Genomic DNA, 17,403 nt, shown 5'->3' with positions numbered 1-17,403 from the left:
AAAGGCATAACGAATAGGTTTATAATACAACAATATTAGCTACAAGTAGGCTTGTGTCGTTCACGAACTATGAACTGTTAGGAATAAAACCCCATCAATGACCGAAATGAACTGAATCTTTCCGTGCTCTGTAAATCGGTCTTTGCTCATTTAGTTCAGTATAGGATCGGCGAGCGCGAGCGATTTGGATCGAGAACGAATGTGTGACTGCGCCGACCGAGAGCGAGAGCTACTTAGCAGAGCAACAAAAAGTCAAGTTTTCATATTATACTTCGGTTACTTACAACCTTTCGGTCCGGAATGTTACTATCTGTGGACTATTTTTATTGTTTTACTGACATTTATTTTAGTTATATTTGATTTAATTTCGCTTCCATGGTTTTCAATTAATTTATTTATTCTAATTTTGTAATGACATTGATAGAAAATTTAGTTTTGTAGAATACTAACCATATATTTAATTATTATGTAATTGCGTACTAACAACAATGATCTCAGTTGGTCCTTGAAATAAATGAATTGAATTGTATAATTTTGACACTATTCGGTCCCATTCGTTCTGATCTTTCCGACCGCAGTGGTCGCTGGTCTGGCTGAACTAAATGAGCAAAAGGCCTAAGGCACTGGTCCCACCACTAGCTAGTAAAGCGATGAGCTATCGGCTATTTATGCGACAAAAGATAGTCGTTGCCGTGTAAACAAAGAAAGAGATGTATTATAGCTGAGCGATGAACTATAAAATAGTCAATAGCTCAGCTATAATACATCTGTCACTTTTATTTACACGGGAGCGACTATCTTTTGTCGCACAAATAGCCGATAGCTCATAGTTTGCTAGCTCGCCGTGGGACCAGTGCGCAGTGCCTAAAAGAGCGAACTAGTTCATGGGAGCGATTGAACGAGATCGGAGCGCTCCGATCAACGAACGAAACGGCACAAGCCTAGCTACAAGTATTGATATAACTTAGTAGGCTTGTGTCGTTCACGAACTATGAACTGTTAGGAATAAAATCCCATCAATGACCGAAATTAACTGAATCTTTCCGTGCTCTGAGAATCGGTCTTTGCTCATTTAGTTCAGTACAGGATCGGCGAACGCGAGCGGTTTGGATCGAGAACGAATGAGTGACTGCGCCGACCGAGAGTGAGAGCTACTTAGCAGAGCAACAAAAAAGTCAAATTTTCATATTAAACTTCGGTTACTTAAGTACAACCTTTCGGCCCGGAATGTTAGTATCTGTGAACTATTCGTATCATTTTGACACTATTCGGTCCCATTCGTTCTGATCTTTCCGACCGCAACGGTCGCTGGTCTGGCTGAACTAAATGAGCAAAAGACCTAAAAGAGCGAACTAGTTCGTGGGAGCGACTGAACGAGATCGGAGCGCTCCGATCAACGAACGAAACGGCACAAGCCTATAACTTAGTGTGTCCTAAGCTTTGAGTGTGCCTCCTCATTAATTTATTCTAAGTTATCAAACGACCTCACAATCCAATAATAATTTGATAACTTAACGCCATCTATTTCACAGAACTGGAATTTAACAATATAAGGCTCAATAAAAATAATCTGTGTCCACTCATCGTTCACTAGTTGCAGCACGTAACAGCGACATCTAGTGTTACATTTAGAAAGGAAACTTGTTAACCATTACATGCATGAACTTGACAAAGATTTATTCGAATTTGAATTTTGACATGCTGTCAATAGAGTCCAAAATACATGATGCTTATATACATTTAAGGGTTAAAAAGTCAAACCCCACCAAAAACATTCTGTAAAAAACTAGCCAAGTCTCGATGGAGCTGCTTGTTTATCTAAAAAGTCATGAAATCTAAATAAAATCGTGCCAAGTCTAAGGTTCCTTACTGCGATTTCTTTATTATTATAGTTAATGTTGTGTGACTTGGCCGGCGCTGGCACTAGTTTTAGTGTAAAACCACTTCACTCGTTGTTTTTACACCACGGCCCATAAAATAAGTCACAAATAAGTGATACCTATTTTGGCAATGTGTTTAACCACTCGTGTGCGGATGGTCAAAAATCGTGAGTTCCAACCTCGACTACGCCATGTAGAGCCAAAAAAATTGTTCCGGAAATAAATGCAAAAAGATGACCTAATTCCCTAATTTTACGACCCGTGCCTGAGCATACGACGGGTTAGTTTCCAAATTCAAGGATAGATGTCGCTGTTACATGCGGAAACTAGCGAACGATGAGTGGACACAGATTGTTCTTATTCAGCCCTATATTATAACGTTTCAGTTCCACGAACTATCCATAGATGACGTTCAATTATCAAATAGTTTTTGAATAGCGAGATCCTTTACTTACGATGCTCGTTAAAACTTAAAAGAGATTAATGAGGAGGCACACTACAAGGTTAAGACAGATGGCGCCACCCTATTTGTCCATAGATTTATTATTAAGCTAGATTGAGTTGTTAGACCAAAAAGTGTGTCCACATGAGAGGGTAAAGTTGGGGCTGGTGTCCCTCTCGCACTTATTGCCACTGTCAAAATCATTTGAATGACGTCATCGCTGTCATTATTTGGGGATACCAGTCAACATTCAAAGTTACTACCAAATCTACTAATACCGAATTAAAAGTTTTTGACGTGAAACGTTAGGTGAACGTCTTTAAAAACCCGTAGTAGAGTGACCGGACCGAAAACCAGGTGTAACGAAAAGTGTTATGGCGCGGCGGCTTATATCTCTGTAACTATAATACCTGTATAAACAAGGCGGGGCCTCAATATTGTGCCACGGAGCTATTCAGTGCGCTAATGACGGCCAGTCAGAACAGTTAAAGTACGGCGTATTTAGAATATATTAGTATGTTTACAAAAAGAATATGCCATACAGTTCTGAATTAACATGTGTTAGTCGTTACAACAAATACGGAGCAATATATGGGATTAAGTTTCATATGTAATTTGGCTGGGATCATAATTATTTCGTGTTATTTTATACGAGCTGTTTTTGTATGGGGATGATGTTATGCAATATTTTTAACAGCCATTTAAAAACTTTCATTTTTGTATAATTTTATTTGAAGCGTTCGTCCGGCACTGTTTTACTAAACAGCCGTTTTCCGATTAAACTGTATCTCTAAAATAGTTTCCAATATAATAATATAGTTGCCAGATAAATAGTTTGAATAAACCGTAGCCGTAATGACATTAAAATGCTACCTTATATTGAAATATTTTTAGGCCCCATTTTAGTAGCCTCACTACTATTTTAACTATACACTGAAATAAACGCTCGCTTTATATTTACTCCCTGAATTCACGACTGATACTGCCTTGATGCCCTCATATTGTAAGCTTTTCCATCTTAGATTGGAAGGGTTCATATATTATGGGTTTCTAATGGGTTGGCAACGCGCACGTGACACTCCTTGTGTTGCAGGCGTCCATACTTCCATAGGTTACGGTGACCGCTTTCTATCAGGCGGGCCGTATACCTGTTTGCCACCGACGTGGTATAAAAAAAAATATGAGTTTCAACGGCCACCGCTAGCATTAACACGTTCGACACCAAGAACCCGCCGATCACGGTTTGTTACAACCAAATACAATACAATACAAATTATATAATTAAAATTAGTCCTAGTTCCTAAATCTTTTTTTAAATCATGCACTCTTCGTTCGCTAATTTCTGCACGTCGGCGACATCTAGTGTTTAATTTAGAAAGGAAACGTAAGCTACCTGTCTCGTTAAGTCAAATCCCATCAAAAACATTCTGTGAAAAACTAGCCAAGTCTCGATGGAGCTGCTTGTTTATCTCTAAAAAGTCATGAAATCTAAATAAAATCGTGCCAAGTCTAAGGTTCCTTACTGCGATTTCTTTATTATTATAGTTAATGTTGTGTGACTTGGCCGGCACTGGCACTAGTTTTAGTGTAAAAGCACTTCACTCGTTGTTTTTACACCACGGCCCATAAAATAAGTCACAAATAAGTGATACCTATTTTGGCAATGTGTTTAACAATTAATGCTTGGCAATTAATGCTTTTTATGACATCTCAGAATATTATAATAATAATGCAATTTAATGTTCAATACGATCACATACTATTATTATTATTTTTTTTTGTAATTATTGTTCAACATCTATTTCTTTTTTTTTAATTAATTATTGAATTTATTTGAGAGTATTTTCTATTTTTAAAATGTAATATTGTATTGTACCCTAATTATGATAATTTAACTTTAACTTTGACATGTAAAATTGTTAATTTTATGAATAAATGAATATGAATATGAATATGAATATAACCACTCGTGTGCGGATAGTCAAAAATCGTGAGTTCCAACCTCGACTACGCCATGTAGAGCCAAAAAAAAATCGTTCCGGAAATAAATGCAAAAAGATGACGCTAATTCCCTAATTTTACGACCCGTGCCTGAGCATACGACGGGTTGGTTTCCAAATTCAAGGATAGATGTCGCTGTTACATGCGGAAACTAGCGAACGATGAGTGGACACAGATTGTTCTTATTCAGCCCTATATTATAAAGTTTCAGTTCCACGAAATATGCATAGATGACGTCTCAATTTTAAAATAGTTTTTGAATAGCGGGATCCTTTACTTACGATGCTCGTTAAAACTTAGAAATTAATGAGGAGGCACACTATAAGGTTAAGACAGATGGCGCCACCCTATTTGTCCATAGATTTATATATTATTAAGTAAAAGTGTGTCCACATGAGAGGGTAAAGTTTAGGCTTGTGCCGTTTCGTTCGTTGATCGGAGCGCTCCTATCTCGTTCAATCGCTCCCACGAACTAGTTCGCTCTTTTAGGTCTTTGCTCATTTAGTTCAGTCAGACCAGCGACCACTACGGTCGGAAAGATCAGAACGAATGGGATCGACTAGTGTCAAAATGATACGAATATTCCACAGACAATAACAATTCCGGGCCGAAAGGTTGTAAGTAACCGAAGCTTAATATGAAAACCTGACGTTTTTGTTTCGCTTTGCTAAATACCTCGCTCCCGGTCGGCGCCGTCACACACTCTTTCTTGATCCAAACCGCTCGCGCTTGCCGATCCTATACTGAACCAGGGGCGGCTCACTCCGCGATCCTTTCGCCGCGCTACAAGTACATGCCGGCGGCCGCGAGTTCGCGGCCCATTCAGTGGCGACGACCTTCGCGCGGCGCAATAGAATTCAATGTCGTCTGCACGCGTGCGGTCCGTTTGTTAATGTAGGTAAGAATTTAGAATGGCGGCGTTTTGTGAACATCAAAGGAGTGAGCCTTCTGTAAAGTAAAGTAAAGTAAAATTTATTTCCAAAATAAGTCATTTTGTTAGTCACACATTTAGTGGATCACACTAGGCAGAGCCTGTCCCGTGACTCCACGGTTTTTACATTATTTTGAAAGACTATTATTAAGTTTATATACATTATGTTATTATTATTCAGGAAATCTATTCATAAGGACAATTCAGTATATTTAATTCAGTAGTATATAAAAATGTGAGATCTATCAGGCTATTTATCTTAAATCAAAATATATATATGATTAGAATTTACAAGATTTAGATTCTGTACTTGTACTATTATATATTCTGTGAATGAACTAAATGAGCAAAGACCGATTCATAGAGCACGGAAAGATTCAGTTCATTTCGGTCATTGATGGGATTTTATTCCTAACAGTTCATAGTTCGTGAACGACACAGGCCTAGTAAAGTTGGGGCTGGTGTCCCTCTCGCACTTATTGCCACTGTCAAAATCATTTGAATGACGTCATCGCTGTCATTATTTGGGGATACCAGTCAACATTCAAAGTTACTACCAAATCTACTATAATACCGAATTAAAAGTTTTTGACGTGAAACGTTAGGTGAACGTCTTTAAAAACCCGTAGTAGAGTGACCGGACCGAAAACCAGGTGTAACGAAAAGTGTTATGGCGCGGCGGCTTATATCTCTGTAACTATAATACCTGTATAAACAAGGCGGGGCCTCAATATTGTGCCACGGAGCTATTCAGTGCGCTAATGACGGCCAGTCAGAACAGTTAAAGTACGGCGTATTTAGAATATATTAGTATGTTTACAAAAAGAATATGCCATACAGTTCTGAATTAACATGTGTTAGTCGTTACAACAAATACGGAGCAATATATGGGATTAAGTTTCATATGTAATTTGGCTGGGATCATAATTATTTCGTGTTATTTTATACGAGCTGTTTTTGTATGGGGATGATGTTATGCAATATTTTTAACAGCCATTTAAAAACTTTCATTTTTGTATATAAATATTAAATAAATATTCTTACACAGATTGACTGAGGCCCACGGTAAGCTCAAGAAGGCTTGTGTTGTGGGTACTCAGACAACGATATATTTAATATATAAATACTTATATACATAGAAAACATCCATGACTCAGGAACAAATATCTGTGCTCATCACACAAATAAATGCCCTTACCGGGATTCGAACCCGGGACCGCGGCGCAGCAGGCAGGGTCACTACCGACTGCGCCAGACCGGTCGTCGAGTCGATAATTTTATTTGAAGCGTTCGTCCGGCACTGTTTTACTAAACAGCCGTTTTCCGATTAAACTGTATCTCTAAAATAGTTTCCAATATAATAATATAGTTGCCAGATAAATAGTTGGTACTTGCGTTTGAATAAACCGTAGCCGTAATGACATTAAAATGCTACCTAATATTGAAATATTTTGAGGCCCCATTTTAGTAGCCTCACTACTATTTTAACTATACACTGAAATAAACGCTCGCTTTATATTTACTCCCTGAATTCACGACTGATACTGCCCTGATGCCCTCATATTGTAAGCTTTTCCATCTTAAATTGGAAGGGTTCATATATTATGAGTTTCAACGGCCACCGCTAGCATTAACACGTTCGACAACGGGAACCCGCCGATCACGGTTCGTTACAACCAAATTATATAATTCAAATTAGTCCTAGTGCCTAATTTGTTTTTTAATCATGCACTCTTCGTTCGCTAGTTTCTGCACGTCACGTCAGCGGCCTCTAGTGTTTAATTTAGAAAGGAAACGTAAGCTACCTGTCTCGTTAAGTCAAATCCCATCAAAAACATTATGTGAAAAACTAGCCAAGTCTCGATGGAGCTGCTTGTTTATCTCTAAAAAGTCATGAAATCTAAACAAAATCGTGCCATTATTATAGTTAATGTTGTGTGACTTGGCCGGCACTGGCACTAGTTTTAGTGTAAAACCACTTCACTCGTATTTACGCCTTACGGCCCATACAATAAGTCACAAATAAGTGATACCTATTTTGGCAGTGTGTTTAACCCCTCGAATGCGGATGCGTCAAAAATCGTGAGTTCCAACCTCGGCTACGCCATGTAGAGCCAAAAAAAAATATTCCGGAAATAAATACAAAAAGATGACCTAATTTTACGATCCGTGCCTGAGCATACGACGGGTTAGTTTCCAAATTCAAGGATAGATGTCGCTGTTACATGCAGAAACTAGCGAACGATGAGTGGACACAGATTGTTCTTCAGCCTTATATTGTTAAATTTCAGTTTGCGTTTTGCGTAAATAGAGATAGAAATAAGTTATCTAAATCTTTTTAGATAGCGAGGTCCTTAATTTACGACGCTCGCTTTAACTTAGGACAAATTAATGAGGAGTTACACTCAAAGGTTATGACAGATGGCGCCACCATATTGTTCCATTGCACATTTAACAAAACCATAGATTAAATATAACAAGATCATACCATCCCATACATTAAAATGCGACCGCCTAAGACCGCGCTTACACCCCACCACACATAGATGGCGCCGCAAAAAAAATGTCTTGCAGCTTTCGATTATACTTGTAGATGGCGTTAAGTGTCAGTTTTGACATAGATTTACGGCTCGGAATTGACACTTAATGCCAATCTACAAATAATCGGTGGCAACAAAGCATTTTTTTGTGGCGCCATCTATGTGTGGTGGAGTGTAAGCGCGTTCGTAGGCGTTCGCATTTTATTCACCCCCGACGCAAAAACGAAGGGGTGTTATAAGTTTGACGTGTCTGTCTGTCCGTCTGTCTGTCTGTCTGTCTGTCTGTCTGTCTGTCTGTTTGTCTGTTTGTCTGTCTGTGTGTGTGTCTGTCTGTGGCATCGTAGCTCCCGAACGAATGAACCGATTTAGATTTAGTTTTTTTTGTCTGAAAGCTGAGTTAGTCGGGAATGTTCTTAGTCATGTTTCATGAAAATCGGTCCACTATGTCGAGGTCGGGGGTTTTTTCAAAATTTTAATTTTGTGGTTAGGTTATAATGTATGGGATGGTATGATCTTGTTATATTTAATTTATGACAAAACTGATAATCAAAGGCAATAACAACAATCTGTGTCCACTTGGTGTCCAACCATCTGTCATAACCTTTGAGTGTGCCTCCTCATAAATTTGTCTAAGGGTGCTTTCAAAAACGTTAAAATAACGTTAAATTGGTTGTTTTAGTCGGTAAAATACTACACTTTCCGTTATCTAATAGATTTATTTAATTCAAGTTTTAATTGAAGCATCTTATTATATAATTTGGTTGTAACGAACCGTAACCAACCCGCTTAGCAGCATAGATTAAATATAAGAAGATCATACCATTCCATACATTAAAATGCGACCGCCTAAGAACGCGCATAGATGGCGCCACAAAAAAAATGTCTTGTAGCTTTCGATTATACTTGTAGACAGCTGTCACTTTTGATAAATATTTATGGCTCGAAAGTGAAGCTTAACGCCAATCTAAAAATAATCTATGGCAACATAGTACATTACATCAGAGGCCGGGAAAATGAGGATTTCCGGCCAAGTGGGTATAGCGGATAGGGGTACGAGGCCGGGAATCCGTTTTCACGCCGAGGCATGTATAGTGCTTTTCTCAAACATACAATGAAATAAAAAAAAATGCTCTAAAGGACAATATTTTATAAAAAAAAGTTACTTTGCAGGCCTAGGCCTAAAAAATAATATGAAATCCCTTTACAGTCCTCTCGAGTTGTTGCGCCCAAAAAGCGATACTTCCCAGCCCATTTTAAGGAACGTAAAGACAATATTTCATTGCATGTTTGAGAAAAGGCATTTTTCGTGGCGCCATCTATGTGTGGTGTAGTGTATGCGCGTTCTTAGGCGGTCGCATTTTAATGTATGGGATGGTATTTTAATGTATGATCTTCTGAATTTTAATCTATGGTGGCAGGCAATCGTAAACATTTTTTTCTACTCCCGAACTGTAATTCGTCATTTACAGGGTCGTGCATAGATCTTTAAAACCCTACATTAAAGTCTATTCGCCAAAGCCAGCGCCGGCTGGCTTCCGTGTACTTGCGCAGTAACGAAAAAAATTTAAAACGAATTGTTTGGCTATGTAACCATGGCAACGCATTGTTATAAGGATACTGCGCGCGTGCGCGGTAAGCCGGCGGGGGATGCCTTTGGAGAAACATTGTGAATTTCACGAAATTTAGTCTAGAAAATTATTAGTGCTAGTTCAGGCACAGCGGAAACCGCGGTCGTAATGTGAACGTTCCAGTACTATGCTATTGAAATAAGATCCGCGCGGTTTTCGCTGTGTCTGAACTGGCACTTAAAAACTAAGTGCACGGTCGTAGAAAAATTATTGTATGCAACGGTGTTTAACCGAGTCAAAAAATACTCGTGGCGTCTTTATTAACAATTTTCGGCTTCGCCTCAAATCGTTACCCACACCACTCGTCTTTTTTGACCTCCTTTAAACGCCTGTTGCATAATAGTATTTTATGCAACCGTGCACTTAGTTTTGAATAGTTTTCTAGAATAAGTTTCGTGAAATTCGCACTGTTCCCTGTATACTGTATACGCGTCGGCCTCCGCTCTGTTCCTGCCTCCCCCCGCCGCCCGCCCCCGGCGCCCCGCTACCTAACCATGCTGTAGGAGCTATATCGTCTGCGCGGGGGCGCGCCCAGCCGGGCCCCGGCGGGCATCCCACATGTAGGGTTTTAAAGATCTATGCACGACACTGTAAATGACGAATAACAACACGGGAGTAGAAAAAATACTATATGAGATGCCACACGAGCGGGCGAACAATACAACGTGTTTCCGGTAACACTCAAAACCTCAGACACCCCAACTGATTTTTATTTTTTTAAACTCATCTAGAGTATTCATCTTTTAATCTGATGGTTACTTTTTTTTTAAATTGAATTTTTAATTTTCTGTACAGCACTACTTGACTTTTAGCTCTACACTCAATAAAATAATTGCTAACTTCCACCATAAATAATAAAACTATTTATTTGTGTACGTTACTGCAACGACTTAAGGTTTACCAATAGATAGCTAAGATGTCACTGTAAAACACTTTAAAGCTATGTCACAGTAAATTTCAAATTGGACGGTTAATCAAATCTAAACCCAATATTCAAAATGACAAGGTTGTAATTAGGTACGAGTACAATTTGTTATGACTTATGATAAACATTAAGATTAAACTGACAAACAACGTCAAACTCGTAGCGGAAAAAATAACCGTCCAAGTAACCAGCCAGTATTAATATCTCCAAATACTGAAAAAGGTAAACAACCTCTAGCAATGCGATATACACCATATTGTCTTACGAGTACAATAGAATAGGCACGTAAAAAATAACTAATAATACTAATTTAAATAAAAATATTACCCCCATCAGGATATAGCTCAATCGATTCTACTCTCGATTCTGAACAAACTGTTTTCAGGTTTTTAGTGTTAAGTGAAACACGGTGTATAATGAGAGTTTTGTCGTAAGTCTAATATAACAATGGAAAAAAGCACAGAAAATGAGGGCATGATAAGTCGCGCACGTATAGATGTTGTGTGAAAAGATTTGTCTTCCCATTGTTACGGAAACGTTACGAACGTGCCACGCTATTTCAGTCAGTGTCAGTAAAAGATGTACTGTAGGCTTGTGTAGGACATATACTAGTAGTACAAAAAAACAGGCCAAGAGCGTGTCGGGCCACGCTCAGTGTAGGGTTCCGTAGTTTTCCGTATTTTTCTCAAAAACTACTGGACCTATCAAGTTCAAAACAATTTTCCTAGAAAGTCTTTATAAAGTTCTACTTTTGTGATTTTTTTCATATTTTTTAAACATGTAGTTCAAAAGTTAGAGGAGGGGGGACGCACTTTTTTTTCCTTTAGGAGCGATTATTTCCGAAAATATTAATAGTATCAAAAAGCGATCTTAGTAAACCTTTATTCATTTTTAAATACCTATCCAACAATATATCACATGTCGGGGTTGGAATGAAAAAAAATATCAACCCCCACTTTACATGTAGGGGGGGGGGGTACCCTAATAAAACATTTTTTTCCATTTTTTATTTTTGCACTTTGTTGGCGTGATTGATATACATATTGGTACCAAATTTCAGCTTTCTAGTGCTAACGGTTACTGAGATTATCCGCGGACGGACGGACGGACAGACAGACATGGCGAAACTATAAAGGTTCCTAGTTGACTACGGAACCCTAAAAAACACAATTTCCTGCAGTGTACTAGACCGAACTACTCCCGAATGATTCTGCTCTCTAGTACATTTAGTACACACACGCGCGCAATAGAATGGGAGCGAAAGAGCGAAGAGCCGAGGAGTGACAATGACAGCAAAGCGATCCGTGTGATCCGACCGCGACCGAACGAAAACCGACTGACTCGGACTGAGAGCGCGCGGAAACGGCCGATCAGATCTCGGCTAGTACGAGCGAGCGTTACTGTACGCCATATGCACAATTTGTCTCTCGCTCTCTAGGTGTACTACTGTACTGAATAACCTAAAAGAACAAACTAGTACACTTCGCGGAGATCGTACTAGTTGGGAGCAATCTTTTCAGTGAACGAGCAGGCACTAGGCTTGTGTCGTTCACGAACTATGAACTGTTAGGAATAAAATCCCACCAATGACCGAAATGAACTGAATCTTTCCGTGCTCTGTGAATCGGTCTTTGCTCATTTAGTTCAGTATAGGATCGGCGAGCGCGAGCGGTTTGGATCGAGAACGAGTGTGTGACTGCGCCGAGAGCGAGAGCTACTTAGCAGAGCAACACAAAAACGTCAAGTTTTCATATTCAATTTCGGTTACTTACAACCTTTCGGCCCGGAATGTTACTATCTGTGGACTATTCGTATCATTTTGACACTATTCAGCCCCGTTCGTTCTGATCTTTCCGACCGTAGTGGTAGCTGGTCTCGCTGAACTAAGGTAACTGTACCATATTACGGGAACTTAAGACGTTTCCTACTTTAAGTGAGGTTTGAAACAAAAATGCGAGGTTTCTAGTGGTGTTAACTATTTTATTTTGAGGATAAGTCTTCTACGATTGATTTAAGACACTATTTTGCATCGTAACTTCTAATTTATAGAAATTACCGTTGTTTTACTAAACCCTTAGTTTGCCCATTATTCCGGGATACAATTTTGGTATGGCTTTAATTCCGGGAGTCGTTGTACATTATTACGGGATATCTTTAAAGTCCACTTTGTTGAAGCATAATGTAAAGAAACGAATTAAAAATATTGTTTACATAAATATATAATGCACATATCGTTTTGATAAATGCTTATACAGAGTGTATTTTTTATAATTGGCAATATTTTGGTGAGCTGGAATGGGAAGGGAAATATGATATTTTACGGTATAACGATTATATGATATAACGACAGGGTGTTATAAGTTTCACTGTCTGTCTGTCTAATGCATCGCTTTCGAATGGATGAACCGCTTTTTAATTAGTTTTTTTCGTTTGAAAGAGCTGAATTAATCGAGTGTTCTTCTTAGCCATGTTTGATGAAATCGGTTTACATAGGTACTATTTTATATTTATATATGTCTATCCTATTATGTATTGTCCTCATGTAAATTTTAGCTTTCTAGTACGAATGATGATTGAGCTAAATCGTAGACGGACAGACTGGCTGACGGACAAACCAATATGCGGTATAAAAATTTTTAGCTAACTAAGGAAGTTTAAGAACATAATATCCGGGTCTTTGTACCTTATTTTATGAGTTTATATATTTTAATATACTTTATATAAGTATACCGGAATAAGATACACTCATATAAAGTCGTGTACTTAATTACGGCAGTCAAAAAAAGGCTATATTAAAACATAAACAAGATTTTTTTCTTAGTATATTGGAAGATTATATAACAATTACACTCAAAACATTGAAATAAATAAACTTTGTGCTTTAATTTTATGAAATAAAACAAATTTAATATTGATGGCACAGTCTAATATTTCGCACGTATTAGTCAATGAGTATACATTTCGTATTCAATTATGAGATTAAAATCTAAAAAATATATGTACCGTAATTATGTCACTATAATCTGTAATCTTTACTTAGTGTATTTACATCAAATATATAAATATACTAAACCGTAAATAGTAATAGGACACAAAAACATTACGGACTGTGTTTCCGTTATTCCGTGATACTCCCGCAATTATGTACACCTCGTCAAAATGGTGTACATTATTCCGGGAGCGGGCATTTTAATAAAAATATGTTTTAAATTAACTTGAAAAGATGATATAAATGTCTTTTAATAACTATAAGACAATTATGATACAAATTTAATATCAATAAACTTACCATCATCACAGCAAACCCTTACGAAGTTCCGCTGCCGCGTTAAGCTCACCGTCAAACACGCCCATAGAAACCACTGCGTGGTTGCGACTGACGCATTTGGAGGTACCTCATGGCTTCAAAAGATAAGATAAATATCCGAAAATCGACTTTTTCGGTTCTATTTGATCTATAGTTAATTAAATATTGCATTAACTTAAGATTTTACTGATAGTTTCCTTATTTTGCGACAAAAACCAAAGTATCCCGGAATAATGTACCACATTTTACTATCCCGGAATAGTGTACAGATACCTTAAATGAGCAAAAGACCTAAAAGAGCGAACTAGTTCGTGGGAGCGATCGAACGAGATCGGAGCGCGCTCCGATCAACGAACGAAACGGCACAAGCCTAGCAGGCACAACTCTACTGAACTAGCATCAGGGGCGGCTCACTCCGCGATCCTTTCACCGCGCTACAAGTACATGCCGGCGGCCGCGAGTTCGCGGCCCATTCAGTGGCGACGACCTTCGCGCGGCGCAATAGAATTCAATGTCGTCTGCACGCGTGCGGTCCGTTTGTTAATGTAGGTAATAATTTAGAATGGCGGCGTTTTGTGAACTTCAAAGGAGTGAGCCTTCTGTACTTGTACTATTGGGACCGTGCGCGACGACACGCCACGTGACAGGTGACCATTATGGACAATATTGTCGCCGCTTTCAAGCGAGAAGTAAGTAAACATTCTGAAAAAAATTATGAAATCTTGTGTTATTTTACTATATTAGACAATTTTGGACGATGGTGGTTACAACATTATCGCCAATAACATTAAAATTGTTGTTTTCAGTGAGAAATTAACAAACTGGTGACTAAAACGGGGTTTCGTACCATCGCTCACGAAATCATTTTCCAACCTAAGACGATGAATAAAGACAAGAAATTGGTGCTAGCTGGGCATTTTCTAGAGATTGAAGACTTTTTTCCACCATTTGTACCTATGTGCAATAAAGTATTAATAAATCATTGGCTTTTGAAATTGTTGATCAGTTCATTGCTATGCTATGTCACTTTCATAGGCTAACTATAGGTATAGGTATTATAAATATAATTTACAGGGTGCAGGGTTTATTGTAAAATAAAAACAAACTAGCTATGATAACTTTTAATTATAGTATACATTACAAAAACTTGTTTCATTTACTTGAAAATATTGGAGGTTTAGCAGATATCACATCAAATATGTAATCATCAATGCGATGAAATAAGTTCTCAGGAATTTTATTTAAAATGTGATAAGCCTTCAGTGGATGGACTGCTTCTGCTTCTATTGTTCTCGTGCTCCTTCTTCCCATTGAAACCTCGATGTTTACGCATTTTAGTCAATCCGTTTCGATTTGTAAACAGGAGCACATGCAGATGAGGAAACAAATAAAATGATTTTCGAACATAACTGGGATTGGCTTCCACGTCGGTTTTTCTACCGCCAATAAAATTTGCACTATAAATTCAACGTAAATTCAATTCAATACTTGTATCAAATGATTACGCACTTTATGTAAAACTTCAGAGATTGGAAGACACTTTTCTTCTTACGGCAACTATTCACTTAAACGGTGGTTTCGTTTCCACCACGGTCTTGGAAATAGCTAGAATTTAGTCGCTACTTTTCTTGGAGTTATTACAATTCGCCATAACAAATTTTACTGGGCCCGTATTAAATTTATCTCAAAAACGACATGAAAATGTTTACTGCAATATGGATTTGACAGCGCAAGTCAGCGACTAAGATGTCAATTTTGGCCGTAGTGAGCGCTGTGATCGTTTCAGCTACCCCCTCCACCCGCTTTGCACCCTGCCAATTATATATTCTGTGCTAGCATTACAAATACGAACGTTTCCGTAGGAAACCCTTTTCGCACCACATCTGTGTAGCGAATAAGCGAGTATCGTAAAATGACCTCGCTGTCCAAAAATAAGGCGACGTTAAAACGCCACCTGTTAAACGTCAAACGAATGGTAATAATTTTTTTTTTTTTTTTTTTTTGAGAGAGAAGTTGGGAATTTAGAGATATCCTCTATCCTATCCACAAATCGGACGCCGTGATGTCCCGATGTCCCGGAGGGACATCACGGGGAGTGGGACATCACGGGGAGTGGGACATCACGGGGAGAGGACATCACGGGGAGAGGTAATAATTAGATACCAAAGGCTCAATAAGAAAAATCTGTGTCCACGCGTCGTTCGCTAGTTTCTCCACGTAACAGCGACATCTAGCGTGCAATTTGGAAAAGAAACATAGGCTACATGTCTTGTAAGGTAAATCGGCTTTTTTTTTAAGAACTGTCAAAATGCATTTGCTGATATGGAATTAATATGAAATTGTGCCGACTGCCGTCACGGTCAACTGATTTACTTTATTTATTTTTCTCCGACTTATAATTAGGTTTCGTGAATGGAATTATAGTCCATTACGATACAAGTGCGTAAAAAAGGAAGTTCGAAACGAGTGGCGATAAATTAAAACACAGCCGAAGGGAGTGCTTTAAAACGACAATTTTTTTGACATTTAGAATTTATTCTAGAAGTTTTTAGACTAGTATTTTTTTTATACAATTTAGATTGATATCATTTTATTTAATCAATGTAGTTTTAAAACAATATTGTTTATTGCACCAATAAATTGCTCAGATAATTAGAATAAGATGAATATTGTACACTGTTGACAATTTAAAAGTGCTTATTGTAAGCCTATTTGAATAAAGAATATTTTGATTGATTGATTGACACGAGTTACTCAGTACAGATAACCCTCCGAAGTTTCGACCTGACAAGCAATGAAATTCTCGCACTCTCTGGGCGGGTTCTCGCTTCTCGCCATACAAGCCGACGGTTATTATAAACTAGCTTTTAGCCGCGGCTCCGCTCGCGTTAGAAAGAGACAAAAAGTAGCCTATGTCACTCTCCATCCCTTCAACTATATCCATCCACTTAAAAAATCACGTCAATTCGTCGCTCCCTTTTGTTAGTTGACGGTCTTTTTTTGCCAATTTTTTATTGAGCATTTTCGTCATGCATATACAAGTAAAAAACCGGCCAAGAGCGTGTCGGGCCACGCTTAGTGTAGGGTTCCGTAGTTTTCCGTATTTTTCTCAAAAACTACTGAACCTATCAAGTTCAAAACAATTTTCCTAGAAAGTATTTATAAAGTTCTACTTTTTTGATTTTTTTCATATTTTTTAAACATATGGTTCAAAAGTTAGAGGGGGGGGACGCACTTTTTTTTTCCTTTAAGAGTGATTATTTCCGAAAATATTAATATTATCAAAAAACGATCTTAGTAAACCCTTATTCAGTTTTTCATACCTATCCAACAATATATCACACGTTGGGGTTGGAATGAAAAAAAAATATCAGCCCCCACTTTACACGTAGGGGGGGTACCCTAATAAAACATTTTTTTTTTTCAATTTTTTATGTTTGCACTTTGTTGGCGTGATTAATATACATATTGGTACCAAATTTCAGCTTTCTAGTGCTAACGGTTACTGAGATTATCCGCGGACGGACGGACGGACGGACAGACAGACATGGCGAAACTATAAGGGTTCCTAGTTGACTACGGAACCCTAAAAAGTGTCCTTGAACAGAAAAGAGAACGCTTTGCTCCCTCGTAGCAGGGAGGAAAAGTGCCACTTTGCTCCTTCCTAGCAGGGAAGTAAAGGCCCCTTTCCTAAACGGTGATATGAAAAGTCCCCTTTCCAGAATCCATACTAATATTATAAATGGGAA

At 38.2% G+C, this 17,403-nt stretch overlaps 1 protein-coding gene across 1 annotated transcript in view; it reads right to left on the bottom strand.

The window, feature by feature from the left end:
• LOC125236921 (probable ATP-dependent RNA helicase DHX35) overlaps positions 1-17,403 on the bottom strand; it is a 132,500-nt gene that overhangs the window by 61,120 nt on the left and 53,977 nt on the right. The window lies entirely within an intron of this gene.

This window comes from Leguminivora glycinivorella, chromosome 20, assembly GCF_023078275.1.
Source record: "Leguminivora glycinivorella isolate SPB_JAAS2020 chromosome 20, LegGlyc_1.1, whole genome shotgun sequence".
NCBI classification, from domain to species: domain Eukaryota; kingdom Metazoa; phylum Arthropoda; class Insecta; order Lepidoptera; family Tortricidae; genus Leguminivora; species Leguminivora glycinivorella.
Note: the sequence above shows the minus strand (reverse complement) of the source record. Positions and strands in the feature narration are given on the sequence as shown.